Source organism: Euprymna scolopes, chromosome 10 (genome assembly GCF_053919585.1).
Source record: "Euprymna scolopes isolate OS-2025 chromosome 10, ASM5391958v1, whole genome shotgun sequence".
NCBI lineage: Eukaryota > Metazoa > Mollusca > Cephalopoda > Sepiida > Sepiolidae > Euprymna > Euprymna scolopes.
Genome location: NC_136491.1, coordinates 91,321,033 through 91,342,399, shown reverse-complemented (window position 1 = coordinate 91,342,399; position 21,367 = coordinate 91,321,033). Strand labels below are relative to the sequence as shown.

Sequence of the window (21,367 nt, the reverse complement as noted above, 5' to 3'; positions counted from 1 at the left end):
AATGAACTCATTTTTCCCACCGACTTTGACCTTTATAGGATTAAAAATCATGACACCTCAGCAAATGTAATGCGTTCAAACTGTAGCACTAACCGTTAAATCGTACTATGACCTTTATTTAGTAGTGCTTTCAACTCAACATTTACTTTCACATAAAATCTTCATTCTTTACAATTTATTATTAAAACGCAACGATATCGTAAATTCACGTGCATTACACTTAAATTAAAATACAAACAAATAAATTAATTTAGAATTCGAGAACACAACAAAATTCATTTAGAATTTGAGTGTGATGCGGGACTACTGAAACTAAACCAAAACAAACTTCACTGCGGAATTGATATTTGACCTGATTAACTTTTCAGTTAATTCATCACGTTTTTTTTTGGCGCTTTCGCATCAATGTTTCGAGTTCGAGCCTCCCCTCTCAATTTTTTTGTTAATTTATCAAACACCCGGGAACCACCCGACCGTTCGTATTGCATCACTTCCCTTTTTTCATTATTTACTTCTTTTCACGATTGTTTAAAATAGTTTAAACATTGTTTTTCTAATATTAAAACAGGGTTATTACTTCGCTTTGTTTTCATTTTACCAGCCACCAAAAACACACGGCAAGCCGGGTACCTTCCGCTAGTATATATATATATATATATATATATATATATATTCATATATATATATATATATATATATTCGTACACATATATATATATATTCATACATATATATATATTCATATATATATATTCATACATATATATTCATACATATATATTCATACATATATATTCATATCTATATATTCATATCTATATATTCATACCTATATATTCATACATATATATTCATACATATATATTCATACCTATATATTCATACCTATATATTCATATCTATATATTCATATATATATTCATATATATATATTCATAAATATACATATATATACATATATATATATTCATAAATATATATTCATAAATATACATATATATATATATATATATATTCATAAATATACATATATATACATATATATATATATTCATAAATATACATATATATACATATATATATATATTCATATATATATATACATATATATATATTCATAAATATACATATATATATACATATATATATATTCATATATATATACATATATATACATATAGATATATATATATTCATATATATATACATATATATACATATATATACATATATATATATATATATATTCATATATATATACATATATATATTCATATATATATATTCATATATATATATTCATATATATATATATATTCATATATATATATATTCATATATATATATTCATATATATATATATATTCATATATATATATTCATATATATATTCATATATATGTTTATATATATATATTCATATATATATATTCATATATATATATTCATATATATTCATATATATATTCATATATATTCATATATATATACATTCATATATATATATTCATATATATATATTCATATATATATCCATATATATATATCCATATATATATATTCATATATATATATATTCATATATATATATTCATATATATATATATATTCATATATATATATATTCATATATATATATTCATACATATATATTCATATATATATATTCATAAATATATATATTCATATTTATATATTCATACATATATATTCATATTTATATATTCATACATATATATTCATACATATATATTCATATTTATATATTCATACATATATATTCATATTTATATATTCATACATATATATTCATAGATATATATTCATACATATATATATTCATACATATATGTATACTCATACATATATGTATACTCATACATATATGTATATTCATACATATATGTATATTCATACATATATGTATATTCATACATATATATATATATTCATATATATATATACGTATGTATATTAATACATGCGTATATGGTCATACATATATATATTCCTACATATATATATTCATACATATATATATTCATACATATATATATATTCATACATATATACATATTCATATATATATACATACATATATATGTATATATATTCATACATATATATGTATATATATTCATACATACGTATATTTTCATACATATTAATATTCATACATACGTATATTTTCATTCATACATATATATATATATATATATTCATACATACGTATATTTTCATTCATACACATATATATATATATATATATATTCATACATATGTATATTTTCATTCATACATATATATATATTCATAAATGCGTATATTTTCATTCATACATATATATATATTTATATTCATACATATATACATATATTTTTATTAATACGTATATACATATATTTATTCCTACATATATACATATATTCCTTCCTACATTTATATATTTATACATACATACATATTCATACATACATATATACCTACTTATATATTTAAACATACAGGCATATATATATACATACATACATATATTTAAACATACAGATATATATATACATTCATTCATATATTTAAACATACATGTATATATATACATTCATTCATATATTTAAACATACAGATATATATATATACATTCATTCATATATTTAAACATACAGATATATATATATACATTCATTCATATATTTAAACATACAGATATATATATATATATATATATATACATTCATTCATGTATTTAAACATACAGATATATATATATATATACATTCATTCATATATTTAAACATACAGATATATATATATATATATACATTCATTCATATATTCAAACATACAGATATATATATATATATATATATATACATTCATTCATATATTTAAACATACAGATGTATATATATATATATATACATTCATTCATACATTTAAACATACAGATATATACATATATACATTCATTCATATATTTAAACATACAGACATATATATATACACATCCATATATTTAAACATACATACATTGATATATATATATACACATTCATATATTTAAACATACATACATTGATATATATATATATATATACACACATTCATATATTTAAACATACATACATATATATACATACATTCATATATTTAAACATACATACATATATATATATACATACATTCATATATTTAAACATACATTCATATATATACATACATTCATATATTTAAACATACATTCATACATATACATACATTCATATATTTAAACATACATTCATATATTTAAACATACATTCATATATATATATACATACATTTATATATATATACATACATTAATGTATATATATACATAAATTCATATATATACATACATTCATATATATACATACATTAATATATATATACATACATACATTAATGTATATATATATATACATACATTAATGTATATATATATATACATACATTAATGTATATATATATACATACATACATTAATGTATATATATACATACATACATTAATGTATATATATACATACATACATTAATGTATATATATATATATATACATACATTAATGTATATATATATACATACATTAATGTATATATATACATACATTAATGTATATATATACATACATAAATGTCTATATATATACATACATACATACATTAATGTCTATATATACATACATACATTAATGTCTATATATACATACATACATTAATGTCTATATATACATACATACATTAATGTCTATATATACATACATTAATGTATATATACATACATTAATGTATATATATACATACATACATTAATGTATATATATATACATACATACATTTATGTATATATATATATTTATATATATATATATATATATATATATATGCAACTTTGACTCATACAACTTGCTTAAAATATTATTTAAAATATACATAAACGGACTAATTGCTGTTTCGGTTTTCTACTTTATTATCCTCCTTTTCTTTGCTCCTCGCCTAATATTCTCCCTCTCCACTAACACTCAAGCTCCGGACGGCGGAACGAAAACTCACCCGATCGATCGCTGCAAACTGGCCACTGATCGATTTCATAAACTGATTAGTTTTCGCCCCTTTGTCGTGTTGCATGTCCACGCTTCCATATCAGTAATCTCTGATTGGACGACCTTTTATCACTACACACTACCAAATTCAGATCAAGCCACTACAAGCGGACGCCATTTCTTTTCAGGGCGGCGAAAATGTAATAAGCCAGTTCGTGAGGCGGTACATAGTATATAGCGGTGTCGGCGGTTGGATTATTTGGATTCACAAAATACGGGGGGAAAAAGGGTTTGTATGGGGGGGGGATAAAACTTGAAAACATGAGGAAATTGGACAGCGACATTTTGTCTTGTCCAGGTCATATACATCAGTTGATTTGTACTATATTTTATATGTCATCATTTTTTCCTCTCTATCTCCCTTTTGCGCTTTTACGAAACCTTTTCATCTGATCTTATTGATGTCAGATGACATGAATTTTCAATTTTCCTTCCGTGTATAGTGATTTGCCGGACGTGAGCCTCCATCTTTAATGACGTTCTCGTGATTATACCGACATGTAGGCGTAAGTGTGATTCTATGACAGTCGCCTTAAAGGGACATCTAGGAAATTCGTAGTCCAGTTTCACATTCAATAATAATAATAATAATAATAATAATAATAATAATAATGATAATAATAATAATAATAATAATAATAATAACAACGGCATAACTCACAGTTTGGGCCAGTTGTTATCAAAGACATTTTTCCAGAAAAAAAGCATGAAGACACTTTATCAACTTAATTTAAAATAATGATCAATAATTATCGCAAAGGCGTATTAATCTTAGTCCGTAAAATATACGGCATAATCACGTTAGATCCCACAGTTAAGCATCGTTTAGCCTGGTCAGTATTAAACTGGTGACCATTTGGTAATATCCGGCGCTATGTAAGTGTTCTCTGTTTATCTTGACATTCTCTCCGGTCGGTCTGGACTTCTAGCTACTGTAAAAAAGCAATGTCGACTAAGGAGAAGACGGGTTACTTATTGCGTAACCCTTGCTTCATAATTCAGCGCGAGTTATCCATAATACCTCCAAGATTATCAGATGATCATCGTCGGTTCGACAAACGAACATCCAGTCTATAAAAGGCCAAAGCTAAAAGTAGCAAGTGCGAAGAGAGTTCCACAAGGCTGCATTTCTTGGGGGGAAAAAACTACTAGTATACGAAGATGTATTACAATACAGGCGCCTTCAGTCTTTGACAGACTATGGATACTCACCGTAGCAGGAGGTGCGTATTCTTCAACCATACCTCTTCTGAGTTGATATGGTTTAATGCCAGTGGCAAGTTAAGTGTATGTACAGGACAACAGGAAACAAATGCCGAGATGCGCGGGAGCACATACAGCGCCTAGAATTCCCAAATGGTCACCCATCTGGTACTAACCAGGCTCAACGTTGCTTAACTTCGGTGATCTGACGAGAACCGGTGTGTCAACGCGATTATGCCGTATATTGTATTACAATAAAGAGGTATTAGAACAACGAATAAAACCACTGGACAAATACGCTCTCAAATAGAGTACTATTACCACACCCAAGGAGATGCCGCTCGGGGTACTCTTTTCGTTTTTGATAGATTACAAAATCGATTTCTCTCCGCTACAGCCATTTTCTTAAAGAAGACACGTTGCCAGTCTCCTAGTCTTTCGTTATTTTCATGGTTTAATCTCTGGTTCCTCTATCCTGTTGAATAAAAAAAAAACACAGCACAAAAATCGTCTTCCTACAACCACTGTAAAGCATGTCCCTTTCTTCTTTTATGAACATAAAACTAAAGAGAATCTCCATAAAAGGTCTATCTTTCATAGAACGTCCTAAGCGTGAAATATAATACCACTGGGCTGCTTCCCAGCTAACTACAGCGTGAGCATTTTCATGACTATATGTATGCATTTTCAGGTAATAAAATAGTAGTTATTTGCAGTCGTATTTTATGACCCTAAATGGGTAATATGTATGCTTTTAATTTCTCGCAGCTAAGATGACACTGTTCTCAACAGGAAACTCTTCATTGTATTTCGTATTATTTTAAATTGCGCGGATGCGCGTATGCAAATGCATGGGAAATGACATCACTGGTAGGGAAAAATAAAATCTTTGAAAAGATCACGTTAGATGGAGATAGCGTTCGAGATCACGTTGGAGGCATGGATGACATTCGAGAGCACCTTCGAGAGGACGATCACGTGAGGGACGTCACAGCCCTAACGAGAAGTCACACGGGACGAGAGAATGAGGAAATAAATGTCGTTGTACAACAGCAAAAAACTTAGTTGAAGTTCTTTTCTATTCTTTGTCTGCTTTGCGACTGAGGCTACAACGTGTTGGGTCTCAGATAACGTTACATTGTAAGTGTTATGATGTTAATACAAGGAATGGATTGTCTGAAGACAATTAAGGTATTTATTTAGTTTTCGAATTTATTCATTTTGTGCATTTGTTACATTTGACGGTCATTCGATTTGCAATTTTATTCCATTGGCGTGATTATTCAATTTGCGCGGCTATTCAATTTGCATGATCCTTTAATTTACGCGTGAATTCAATTTGGGCGTGAATTCAATTTGCATGAACCTTTAATTTGCGCGTTGATTCAATTTGCGCGTTCATTCAATTTGCGCGTTCATTCAATTTGCGCGTTCATTCAATTTTAACGATGAAGATGTTAGTTTTCACATGAACGTTATGCGTTGTTGTACTTAAAAACTGTATGCTACTGAAACTCAAGCGTAGCATACAGATCAACTGAAAGATGATTGATAAACATCTCCTAGAGAGATATTTGGACGCAAATAAAATAATATGCGTCCATTTAATATATGCGTTTAGTAATAAAACTGTTATTTAAAACCTCCAATGCTTGAAAGCACCAAAAACATTCCGAGCGTTTTCCTGATTACAGCTAGGTACCTGATACTAGGACAGCGCACCATGGGTTGGAGAAAAAATATTGTCATCTTTCGATGTGTTCGAACCGTGTGCTTATTATTTTACATCACGTGATGTTGCTCTTTTGAAAATGTTAGTCTATCATCGTTGGTCTGTGGGCAAGTTAATGCAGAAGAAAACCACGGATGGGAACACGATTTTCTTTTACAGACATACGCCAGTAAGTGGTCAATTTTCATTTCCTTGTATCTTCACATTTTGTTTTAAAAATCAATGCTTTACAGTCTGATAGCAGGGATTCCCAACATAGCCTGGAGCAAAAGTAGTAACGTAATTTATGTCCCGCTCCCTTTCCTCCTTCGACCCCCCTTTCTTCTATTCTTATCGTAAAAATAATTTTAATGGTAAAGTCACTTATACACAACCTGTATTATAAATGTATACATGTACTAGTTTGGCACAAGGCCATCGGCCCTTCGAACTCTCGTCAGTGCATGCACCGTATAAAACATCTATTGGTTAACTTGATATAAGATGAGACTAATTACAATGGGTTTCATCAAAATAAACGTTCAAAGATCTAACATTTTATATATATATATATATAAATATATATATATATATATGTATATGTATATATATATGTACATGTATACATATATGTATATATGTATACATATATGTATATATGTATACATATATGTATATATATGTATATATATATGTATACATATATGTATATATATGTATACATATATGTTTATATATATGTATACATATATGTATATATATGTATACATATATGTATATATATGTATACATATATGTATACATATATGTATATATATGTATACATATATGTATATATATGTATACATATATGTATATATATGTATGCATATATGTATATATATGTATACATATATGTATATATATGTATACATATATGTATATATATGTATATATATATGTATATATATGTATACATATATGTATATATATGTATACATATGCATGTATATATGTATATATATACGTATATATATGTATATATATACGTATATATATGTATATATATTTATATGTATATATGTATATATATGTATATATATGTATATATATGTATGTATATATATGTATATATATAGGTATATGTATATATATGTATATATATATGTATATGTATATATATGTATATATGTATATATATGTATATATATGTATATATATATATATATATATATATATATATATATATATATATATATAACATAGAGACACAACGTTGCCCGGGATTGAATTATGACCAAAGAATGTTACACGCTTCAAATGCTTTTATTGTCATCGAAATCTGTGATATTGTCCATTTTTCAATCAAATCGATTGGTTGTCCACTCTAGCTGGGGGCCCAACACGATTCTTTTTGAAGGAAACTTTACATGTCTCCCCGCAGTTACTTAGTCCTCAATGCAGTCTTGCAGTCTACATTTGTAGAGAACCTACGATGGATTTTATAAAACTACTTTTATATAATGGCGTAAATTAAATTTACAACAACAGACATTTAATATCATGGTTCAATTGTGCTCTAAACAGAAACATTCAGTTCGAACGCGTTCAGGTTTTATCAAAGAAGCTTCCTTTTATGAGGTGATAAAACTTCTTGGATGTTAGGCTGTATTAGAGTGTTAACTTTGATCAAAATTGGAGTGTTGCTTCTTTGATAGGATTCCTCGATTATCAATTTTTGATGCTTATCTGAGGCATTCCGATACAATAATTATCTAAGAACACTACCAGATATATGGAGTACATTTGTGTGAAATTTCAAAATAAACGGTCCAACCGTTTTCGAGTACATAGGGAACGAATGTAGACACACAGCCTTTTATATATAAGTCGATACTAATATTAGTTTATTTAAATACATTTCAATGATAAAGGGAGGAGGAGTAATAGGAAAAGGAAGGCGTGAATTAAAAAAAAAAACATTAGTAAAAATTCTATTTTTTCAAACAGAAAACAGAAATCATTGCCGAACTAATTCAATCAGAAACGAGAGAAAGAAAGAAGACAAAAAAAACACCCTTTCTTACAAGGTGAACATAGGAATAAAAAGAACACTGAAACATTTAATAACAGTGAAATCTGTGGATAAAAAATGTCAAAGGTCACTGTCCAGAGGTTAAACGGAACTTACACAGGCCGAGGCACTCCTCCAAAAGGATTTGTTAAAGTATTACAAATGTCAGTCCAAGACGCCAAGACATTAATAAGTTTATATGATGCAATATTGTAAAATGCTCTCTCTCTCTATGTTTATCTCTGCCACACGCACACACATTGTTATCTATCTCTATATAAAACTGAATGTCTGTATGTATGTGTGAATATTTGTAGTATATTAGCGTGTTCCCTATAGAGAAATAAATATAAAATAAATATAGAATGTACATAAAATCTACACACGTATCCGTATCTAAAATTTACCGGGGACGACGATGGAAATATTCAAGTTCACCCGTAAGAGGGTATAAATACGTAAAAAAATAAAATCAAATCTATTCTATTTTGATGGAATTTATATTATATGTATAAAATTCTCCGGAGAAGACAACGGAAGCTGTTCCAAAATATCTCCGCTGTGTGCAGAATATTTACGTGACTCCACATCTGATATGTTACATAGGGACTGAAACACCTTATAACATTCAAATACGTATATCCGATTTTAACAAAATTTAAACCACATTTAGAAGACACTAATACAGAGTTTTCTCAACATTCTAACTTCTGTCGACTATTAAGAGAAGGGGGCAGTAAAAAAAAAAATAAAGTAACTAATATAGTTTCCCGAGCATAATAAATAATTACATAGTAGATATCCTCATTTAATCCCAAACAACGTCGGGGGTTTTCATTAATAATGGATAAAGCACCAAGAACTAAAAAAAAACAAAACAATATAAACTTAATTGGTATATTTTGTATTAGTTAGATTATTCGGAGTACTATTCTAACCTTGTATGTATCGTATTCTCGCAACATTTCGGCTAATGTAACCCCCGGCCTACTTACGGTGCATCAACTATGATTTAAATAGTTAATTAATCTAAACTCTTAAGCTTTGTGGAACTAGTTTATGAGAAAGAAAGACTTTGAAATAATACTAGACTTTGTTTACACTTACCAGCATTGTTCCTCATCGTAATAATCATGGGAGAGAGAGAGAGAGAGAGAGAGAGAGAGAGAGAGAGAGAGAGAGAGAGAGAGAGAGAGAGAGAGAGAGAAATAGGAAACTGAGTGAAGGAAGATACTAGCACCGGTACTTAGCGTTGCATAAGCTATAAGCATGCGCTTTAATAAGGTAAAAATAATGAATGTGTGTTAGAGGCCCCCCTCTTGGTAATTCCTCGTATAAAACTTGGATTGCCCGTCCTTTTAAAATTTCGGTTCTTGGTGTTCATTTGGCTGGCTAAGTAGTCATATTATAGCGAACAAGAAAGCCATTCTTAACCCGGCGAAAAGTTTTCATATAATCTAATAGGAAGATAATCATTGATGAGAAGTTACTATATCTTGATTGTCACAGTCATCCTGTCTGTCTAGCAAAAACCGGGTGTGTAAAAATGAGACAATCTTGATTAAAACAAAAACTGTTTAGGAATTCAACCATGGGTATTCTTATCACATGCTAACTCTATTTCAGGCTATAATGACGTATCTCACATTCAACGCTGGTGCAGTGGCAACATTTCAAAACTTTAACATATCCGCAATATTCGATGTAAATATTGTTGGCGAAAACGTAATACCTCATATATATATATATATATATATATATATATATATATATATATATATATATATATATATATATACCAGAAGAATTCCAATAATGCCATACCTTCATTGTTTTTTACAATTTTACATAAAACTAAACATAGCTTACATTTAGACTCTATACGTTTAGCAGATGCGTTCTATAATACATAATGATCCGTGTATTATTTTAATTGTCTGTACATACAAATATATAAACATATAAACATACCTAATCGTATTATATATATATACATATGTGGATAGATAGTGAAATAGATAGATAACGAGAGAGAAAGGAGAGGGAAAGGGAGAGAGGAAAAGAGATGGAGAGAAAGATAGTATAAGCAAACCTGATGTTTAATTAGAAAATATGTTTATTTCGTAACAACACATATCTGCCTCGATACGTTAAAAAATGAGGATTAATAATTTGTATTATTTAGCTCATTTGAACTATTGTGCTCATCTTTGATGTTATTTTCAGGTGCATCTTCTTGAACTCGGAAATCTTCTTGTCGGGAATCAATACAGAGATCCGCAAGCACATGTGACTTACACGACATACAAGCCAACTGATAATCAGTCTTTTAGGCGTTAATGGTTCAGTTCTTGGTGCCGGTTATGCTAAGAATACGATTACGACTCACTGAAGACATTTACCAGGTTATGACTGACGGAACAGAGTAAGTTACCCTCGTGTACAAAAGAAAATGTTCCGTTTAAAATTTCCTACCGATTTTCGAGTTTGACATGAAGATTAAAAGTTTGGAAAGATGCACCTTATCGATTATATCGATTAAAACTTTGTAAGAATAACATTCAAAATAACAACTCAAGTTTGAAAAACAAACTAAACAATATAAACAAAAGTCGTTCTATATTTTCATTTATATCTAAAACAATTGCTATATTGCTATTATTGATAAAGGTCTAGAGAGATATTGCATAAAAAGTGCATTGCATAATAGCCATTGACTGGTTTAAATAAAAACAAAAGGTATATATGACAGGAGATACAAATCTCAATGTCAACCATTCTATCTATCTATCTATCTATCTATCTAAGTGCATGTCTGTGCAAGCTAACACATGCATATTAATAATTTCTATATTTTTTTAGATGTGTATACACGCATTTATGAAGCCCACTGTCCACTGGAAGGTCAACCTGTATATCTTCTTTTTGAAATATTAATTTAAATATACGTTGCCTGGACACTTCTTGTCTGTGATGACTAGGGCTGTGACAACAGAATATTCCTTCCATCCTTTCATTGTTTAGACTCTCGAGTATATATCAGTTAATATTTTATATGTTTTTATATAGGGTGATGTGGTTCTCGGTTGATTAACCGAGACTAACTCAGTCAGATATATACTCGAGAGTTAAAACAATGAAAAAAATATGCTGTTGTCATAACCCTTGTGATGACTTCCAATCGTCTTACTAGGAATTCTGATAAGAAGGCCTGATAGCTTGCAATGCTTAACGTTGAAATAACATTTTCGCTGATCTGTCACGTTTAAGTTTATATTTAGATCGATAAATAATAAACAGATTATATTTGTAGCTGTTTTATTCCTTTAAATCATCCATGTACACAAAGAGTTTCAAGACATTTTGAAACTAGAGCTGGCTTCCTTTTTGTCGAGAGATTGAGACAGGATTTATCTGCCCTTGATATGATCACCATCCACAAGGAAAATCCAAATGCTAAATTAATCACGTCCTAGATACAGATATTAAATCCATCATCATAATAGTTATTTCCTTGAAATATAAAACTTAAGTAAATCATTGTAATTAATATAATCATTTCATCGATTTATTTCTTCAAATTTTTTCCTCGCCATTCAGTCACCAAATGTAACAAGTTTAGATAAGAGATGTTTGTTTATATATATATATAAACTCCGTTCAGTCTCGAAATACAAAGGATACAGTTGTAGGGGCAGCTGCGCGTGTAATTGTGAGGCAAGGGTCGCGCCATCCCTAACCACACCTCTCCTGAATCGGCACTGTTTGAGTCCAGAGGCAAGGAGATGTCCAGGACGACTGGAAACAACACCGAGATAAGCGGAGAGCACGTACAGCACCTGGAAGTTCCAAATGGTCACCCATTTAATACTGATAAGATTCAACGTTGCTTAACTTCAGTGATCCAGCTAGACCGGTGTGGTAACATGATTATGTCGTATTATATACATATATATATATATATATATATATATATATATATATATATATATATATATATATATAAGTGAAATTGTTTGCGTGCCTGTCTGTGTGTGTGTGTGTGCATTTCCCTACCAAATTACTCTGCCAATTTTCAGTCTACAGACTCGAGATTTGACATAAGGGGTATTGAGATTTGAGAAAATCTTTAATTGGTTTTCGTCGAGAAATTTGGCCGTCAAGGGGCCTAAGTTCAACGATATCATGGTTCAGTTGTGCTCAAAACAAAAGCATTCATTTCGAACCTGCTCTGATCAAAAAACTACTGTTGATTCTATACGTTGCGCCCTTCTGTTTTTGCGGCGATAAAATACTTGTTAAATGCTCTCGTTATGTTAGTCTGTGAAAGATTATGAACTTTCGTACAAAATCGAACTGTGCCTTCGTTAATCGGATGTTTTCGACTATCGATTTATTTTATATTTATCGGGGGTATTCCGATACAAAAGCCAACACTACAAGAGTTCATAGATAACACACCCTCTCTCCCTGTTTCACGCACACACACACACACACACACACACACACACACACACACACACACACACACACACACTAATAGAGTTACATTTGTATATAAATAAATATATGTATAACCTGATGATTTGCAAATGGAATTAAACATGTAGAGCTTACTTTGCATGGATATATCTCAATACTATTATTATTACTAAGCTCTATTCACAAGTGAGAGAAATACTGGAAATATTCGTATATCCAATATATCATATTAGCCTATATGTGTATATGCATAGAATAATACACACACACAAACACATACGTTTATATATATAAATATAAAAAAAATATATGCACATATTTATACTCAAATATACATATACAGTATGTACATATATATACATATAAAACAATATTTACACGTATATATATATCTACACTATAATATATATATATATAAAACAATATTTACACACACACACATATATATATATATATATATATATATATATATATATATATATATATATATATATATATATATATATATATGCATTACTGTTTGACTTTATGAACTTTTCTGCCAATCCATTTATTAAACAGTCTTTATTTATATCCATTCGATCTGATCTCTCGTGTTGGCAAAACATAGCCAATCATAGCGAATGGAATCTCATAAACATCGGGGCTGCATTTGATTACGCACATCACTTCAATCAGTCTTTGTTCAAATCTATCTTGCATCGCGACACAACAGAGAGAGAGAGAGCGAGAGAGAGAGAGAGAGAGAGAGAGAGAGAGAGAGAGAGGGGGGGAGAGAGAACGACTTAATGATTTTTGATAAGACAAATTAATTTATGCGAAATTACTCAAGGGGAGACGTATGGACCGGAAGAGACAGATTGTGAACTTTATTTTCAGTAATTTGCTTCAAAATCTAATGTCAGTTTCGAAGCAAGTGAGTTCACGTGATATTTACTGCGATCACGTTCACGCGATATTTACTGCGATCACAGAAGGCGTCGAGAAATTGTTAAAAGATTAAATTCTGGACTGTATGATCTGAAGAGCTGGACAATGTTTGTATGGACATTATTTGGCAAAGTTAAAATCCAATCACAAGTATACATATATATGAGTACATATACATATATACACACACATTTTTTTAATTTTCTCCCTCTCTCTCTTTATCTCCTTTGCTCTCTTTCCCTACATATATCTATCTTTATATATATATATATATATATATATATATATATATATATATAGTCTATTTTTATAATAAATTCTATAAATGAACAATTTTCAGTTTTTACAGTTTTTTTTTGCATAATACGGATGATAGAATATTCACTGATAAAGCCTTTTAAAAAAATATGTCGAATTCTGTTATCTAATCTATTTAGAAAACAGGCGAAAAATTGTTTAGAATTCGAATAATTTTTAAACAAATTCAGAAGCTTTACTAAAGTATGATAATATATATATAATTTATAAAACTCACTATTTCTGTACGTCTGTCTGTCTGTGTTTCCATATTTTCAAACTATCTCTTTCGAAACTAAAAGTCGCAGAACGACAAATGATTTGATTTTTTATGGACCATTCTTAAATGGGTCTTTACCCTGTCAAAATAGTTTCCAAGGGATCAAAAATGCGTCTAAAAAAAAAAATCATTACACGTTTTGTACATTCATCTTAGTTTATTTTTAATCGGTTCCTGTGCATGTCACGTCGGTGTAGTGGTAACGTCACCAGCTTTGAATACTACAATGTTGCTTTCGCTTTCGATTCTGATAGCACCTAAATACTTTACTTTTTACTTTTGAAATCACGACTCTATAATAATATATACAAATTCTGGACAAATTATAATATCATATTTACGCGTATTTTACGCATGGGCAAAACCGGGCGCCGCCTGCTAGTATATAATATTTATTGTGCAAGATTAAACATATAATCCTAAAGAGAAAATAATAAAAGTTTCTACTTCTTAACAAAAGATGGAAATGGCGCACAATCATCTTAATGCGAGGTGCCACAAATTAACTCTGTCTGGAGCTCCAAAGTCGGAAACGCATTTCAGTAATTGGCTTTATTTTATTTTATTTTTATTTTATTTATTTACAAGTGACCGATTACACACACAAATGACAACACAGTAAACTCATCGCTTGCCATTGATGCAATGGTAGAAGTATTGTCTAAAAGGATGATATTAAAGCACTGAACTTAAAAGATAATATTATCTTTATAAAAGGTAGCTCATATGCATGACAAACTAACTACACTACACTTTCTCGCAAGGTAGTGATAATGTCCGAAAGAATCATATCACGAATATCTATTATATTAATCCCACAAAAGAAAGAGGTAACAGTCATACAATGGCAATAGTGCATATACTTCGTTACTTTCTTCTGAATTGAAGTTTGAAAGATAGCACATTAGTTTTAAATAGGCTCAATTAAGCATTCATTCATTCAAGTGATATCTTATCTGGTTCAGACATTCACAATTACGACTCTCCATCTATCTCTCACTCTGGTGGCATTCATGAATTCATTGTTGCCCATCATTTATAAGCCCATTCAAGCCGTTTATCGAAAGTGTTTGATGTATTGGCATAGCTTTCTTTGCAGTTATACAGGTATTAGGTTGCAGTTCCTTTCTGTCCGAGCAGTTCTCATACAGGATAATTATTCTGACCATTGCATCCAAAGGAATCTTCTACGCAGCACAATAAGATACGAAACTGTGAAAAGAATAATTCCTGATTGTTTCCGTATTCATCTTCTCTCTATGACCTGATCGGGAGACTGAAATTGGTTCTCGAACTTGCTGAAGCGTCTCCCACAAACTAATGATGTGAAGCAGGCGCCTTACTCTTAATTTGACAGTAGTGTTCTCCTACACCACAATACAGCGTCTAATATTTCCAAATGGTCACCCATCTGGTACTGACCAAGCTCATTGTTGCTTAACTTCGGTGATCTGACAAGAATCGTTGTGTCTATGTGATTTGAGCATTAAAGTATGGTAGTAATATAGATTCGAGATCAGTCAGACAGATACCAAATCTCCATTAATACAGGCTCACGAGGATTCATGAGCACGAAAACACTTCCGACGATAACCTTTTGACGATTCAAAGTATTGCTTAACGTTATTATTTTTACTGAAACGTCGTCTTCATTTTGTATTGTTGGATTGTCTACGTCAGAAGAAGAAACTTGCCAAAGACTTGTCTAGCGGAAATTAAATTTTAAACGTGACAGATCACCAATCGACGGACAAATATTTTCATGCGTGGATACATCTACAAAAATGAATGCTTCCTCTTAAAGCCCGATTTGGCTAAAACGCGCCCTAATTTTTCGATGCTCTAAAGAAAAATAGCGCATTATGTAAATTACCATAAATACAACTCTGATTGTAGCGTTATTAGGCGCGAGACGCGAATTAGAAACCTTGATGAGTTTAGGGTAAAATAAAAAATAAATAATAAAAAAAAGAATTATTTGGATAAGAAATGGCAAAGCAGAAACACCCCTTTACCTATGATCGAAAAAAAAATGAAACAAATAAAATATTGTTTAGATAAAATGTTATGTGTTTGTGTGGGGGGGTAGGTGAAAAATGGATCGCAAGAAACTAACGGCTAATTCGGCCATCAACTAAAATCAATAATCCAATCAACTGTTATTTAAAAGAAATGATCACGGGTTCAAGAAGGAGGAAGTCTGGGAAACAGAGTTGTCGGAAGGTGAGAGATCACGAATCAATCCAGGCCATTTTAATGACAAATGTTTTTGCAAATAACACAAAAAGTAAGTTAGATTGCGAACTTTATAGTATTTGCGTTAACCAAAGAATACAACTGGTCTCTATCATGTTATCTAATAAGTTTTAAGCATTTACTTTGTTATAAAATTAAAGTATGTATTTAAAAAGATATTTCAACCATTGAATTAGATTGCTTGTTTATATATAAATATGATATATAGATGGATAAAACTGCAATCGTTTTAAAAGCAATACGGAATAAGTTAATTAAGCCTCCAGAATTGATATAATAACATTCATAGTAACTACAGGGTAGCCAACTTAAAAAGAGCCTAGAAACGTAGTACAGAGGAGCAGTATTCTTTTATTGTTTTAATTACATGTAGTGTTATAAAAGACGCTGGAAAGCCCCCCCCCCCACGTTGACATCTATGCATTTCTAAGCACGTTTAACAACGTTTGCAGATACTGCCTGCAGATCTTCTCTGCTGATTCTCCTAATTGCATTGGTAATGTTCTCCTTTAGTTTGTCTAGATTGTGAGGATTATTTGCTGAAACTTTTTTGTTTTAAAATCCCCCAAAGATAAAAATCACATGATGACAAGTTCGTGGAACGTGGTGGCGATAACCCTTTGCTTATTTTTCCCTTTTCCGTAAACATGCCATGAACTCGTGTCAGTGATCTGTGAGATGTGTGGCATGTAGCGCCATCTTGTTGGCAAAAGAATTGCATTTTGTCCTGTGGTGTCAGTTGGTCGTTAAGAGAAAGAATAGAGAGATCGCGCTACTTTTAGACGGGCTACTCTGTATTATGGACTATGTTTCGAAATATTTGAATTAAATACGATTCATAATTCGTATTATATAGTCAATTTAAGCTCGCGGTAAAACGAATAAAGTTCTAAATAATAATCAGTTCAAATTACAATAGTTTGGAATTTGATGCTTCAATGCTCAGAACCGGCGACACCAAAGATATAATTAAGACTGAACTAAAAAAATGTTCCAAATCATTTAGTTCAAAATTCTATGCGGATTACCGAGTTTAACACAAAGATTCGCAAATAAGACAAGACACACCCAAAGATAGGATGTTAAATCGGCCAACACATTCTGAAAATAACACCCACCGCGAGAACAGTAGTACAGATAATCTAAATAATACAGAGATTTTTTTAGTTACAAGTGATTAAAACTATCTTTAATTATCCTCCGACTTTCTTGACCACAAACCAAGTCTAATAATGACCGCTTAGTGCAAATATTCAAAAAGCAAACTTTTATAATGATAGAATATCCACATGAGCCATGATATTTTTATATCTCTCCTAAGCACAAGTCTTATCTAATAATAATTGTCATACTGGTCTATAATGAAAATTTTACAATGAATTTTTGCACTTTGAACTGATTCTTATTTTTAGATATGAAGTGTACTAATGCAACTACTATTACTCCTACTATTACTGCTCCTTCTGTTACTGCTACTGATAACTTTTATTACATGGATATGTGACGCAACGAATAAAGATATTTTACAGTAGACTTTTGACTTTTTATTTTGAAACAGATGGATTCATCTGGAAATTACCAAATAATGTTACAACAAATAAAGTGCTCAGTAATAACAAGAGCTATGATAACAGAATATTCTAATCATTGTTTTGACTCTCGAGTATATATCTGAAACAGTTAATCGACCGAGAACCACATCACTCTATATAAAAGCGTATAAGATATCAACGGATACACACTCGAGAGTCAAAACAATGAAAAGAATATGCTGTTGTCCTAGCTCTTATTATGAGTTATTCGGTTTATATAATATAGAGCTATGACAACAGCATATTCTTATTATCGTTTTGATTCTCGAGTATATATCTAACACAGATATATACTTAATCAACCGAGTATATATCTAACACAGATATATAATTAATCAACCGAGAACCACACCACTCTATATAAACGCATATAAGATATCAATGGATACACTATCGAGAGTCAAAACAATGAAAAGAATATGCTGTTGTCCTAGCCTTACTAATAACCAGTTTTAAGTGATAGTTACATCGACCAAATACAATCCAAGATTAGATGTCTGAATATTTCAAAAAGTAAAAAATATCATTCCTCTTCTCAAACAAAGTCCGAAATATAAAATATAAAGCATCTAATTTTCATCAATACAAAATTGCAAAGATGACTGGCTTAGTATTTAGGAGTGATGGAAACACATTTTTTATTTTAACCATTTGTAATTATAAACGTGTTTTTTTTTTGTTTTCGCAACTAAATCGCCTGTAAGATAGAATTAAGATGAGCTGTTCTATTCACGCGTGAATCGCTTACAAGAGGCGACTTAAAACCTGCACACTTGAACCTGACACTCTCAATGAACTGTCAATTTTGGCCACTGATTCTGGATCTTATTGATAAACGTGTTTAATATCTGAATTCTGAGCAGTTCCAATGTTTACAAATTCCTAGATTTGAATCGGTATCAAAGTCGCTCTGCATTTGACACGAAAATTGTAAAGGAAGTTCTTAGATGCAAAACTCGGTATTGGGTGGAAACGTGTGCAACAGAGTTTTCAGCATAATTCTTTCTTTTAATGGAATATATTCCCCAACATGTTATTCATCTCAGTAAAATTAATTCCGGCATAAAGCGATCTTATATATTATTTTCCTTATCTTGTATGGCTGTGTGTTCATGTACACCTAGTATCATCCAGGAGGATGATATTATTTTTGTAAAACAGGTAAAAGATAGAGGAGCACAAATAGTAAAACATTATTATAGAAAAGGGAAATAAAAACTAAGTTGATGTTTGGACATATATCTTTTAGTGTATCTATAAATTACTCTTCATTCTAATTTATGTTGTGTTGACCTATATAGTAATGCAGTACCGGTGTCAAAAACTAAATATCTATCATGCCAATGGTTGACAGTCTTACATTGATATATTTATCTCTCTCTATATATAAATATCAGTTCACATATATATGCATATATATGATGATTACAACCTCTTTTCAGACGAGTGCCACTCCCTCAGACATTTAAAATCCACGAGGCCAAATGCCTGAGGAAGTATCTATACAAAGATGATGTTACAGAGTCTTAGCTTTGTACGACAATTAAGTCTCTCTCTCGGTTCAAAATGTTGAGATCCAGCAACAAGCAAGAGCAAGATAGCCAGCAACAAATTAAACTGCATACCAGCTTAATGCGGGTACTGGTCTCCCGCTTTATGTTTTGTTTTTAATCAGAGATTTGCTTCTCCTAGCAAGGTTGACTTCACCACGACTTACGGGAGCCCTCTCCACCCCAAAACATATATATACACACATAAATATACACATATATATCTGTATATATATATATATATATATATATATATCAGTTCATAAATATATGTATCAGTTCACATATATGTATATATAGGTATAGATGTGTAGGTGTATATGTACATTCGTATATATATATTATATATTATATATATATTACATCTAATCGTAAGAATAGAATATATATACATATCTGTGTGTAAATAACTATTATAATAAAGTCGTATTCTTTTCTGTTTATTTGTTTACAATCTAATTAATATGTACAAAATGTTAACTGTTTCACAAATTAATTTTCATACTGAAAATGGACTTATATACACTTTTATTTCAGCATAATTTACATATCCACGATGTAAAATCTACATTCAATGAGTACCCTCGTTTGCATATTACATTTTAAAAAAATCTATTTTAATAATTTGCTCCATGTTATTGTTTGTTGTAATAGAATCGTTTTAAACGTTCTATTTAGAGATATTATTTAAAGTTGATTTATTTAATTTATATTTCATTTAATATATTTTTAATTATTAAAAACTGACTAGAATTGCGTGTAAAACCGGAAGTAAACTTATTTATAAGAGTTATTCCCCGTTTAAACTATGAAAACAATCGCAAAAATGCAGGTTTAGATGGCATTCATCTAGAAGTCGGGAGGACAGGTAACTTCAATTCTTGATTATCA

The 21,367-nt window shown here is 30.0% G+C and overlaps 1 protein-coding gene and 1 pseudogene across 11 annotated transcripts in view; both read right to left on the bottom strand.

The window, feature by feature from the left end:
• Positions 1 to 21,367, bottom strand: part of LOC145286125 (cadherin-23-like) — a 1,312,625-nt gene that overhangs the window by 466,170 nt on the left and 825,088 nt on the right. The gene's annotated exons all lie outside the window — the stretch shown is intronic.
• On the bottom strand, positions 5,454 to 5,570 carry LOC145286569 (5S ribosomal RNA; annotated as a pseudogene).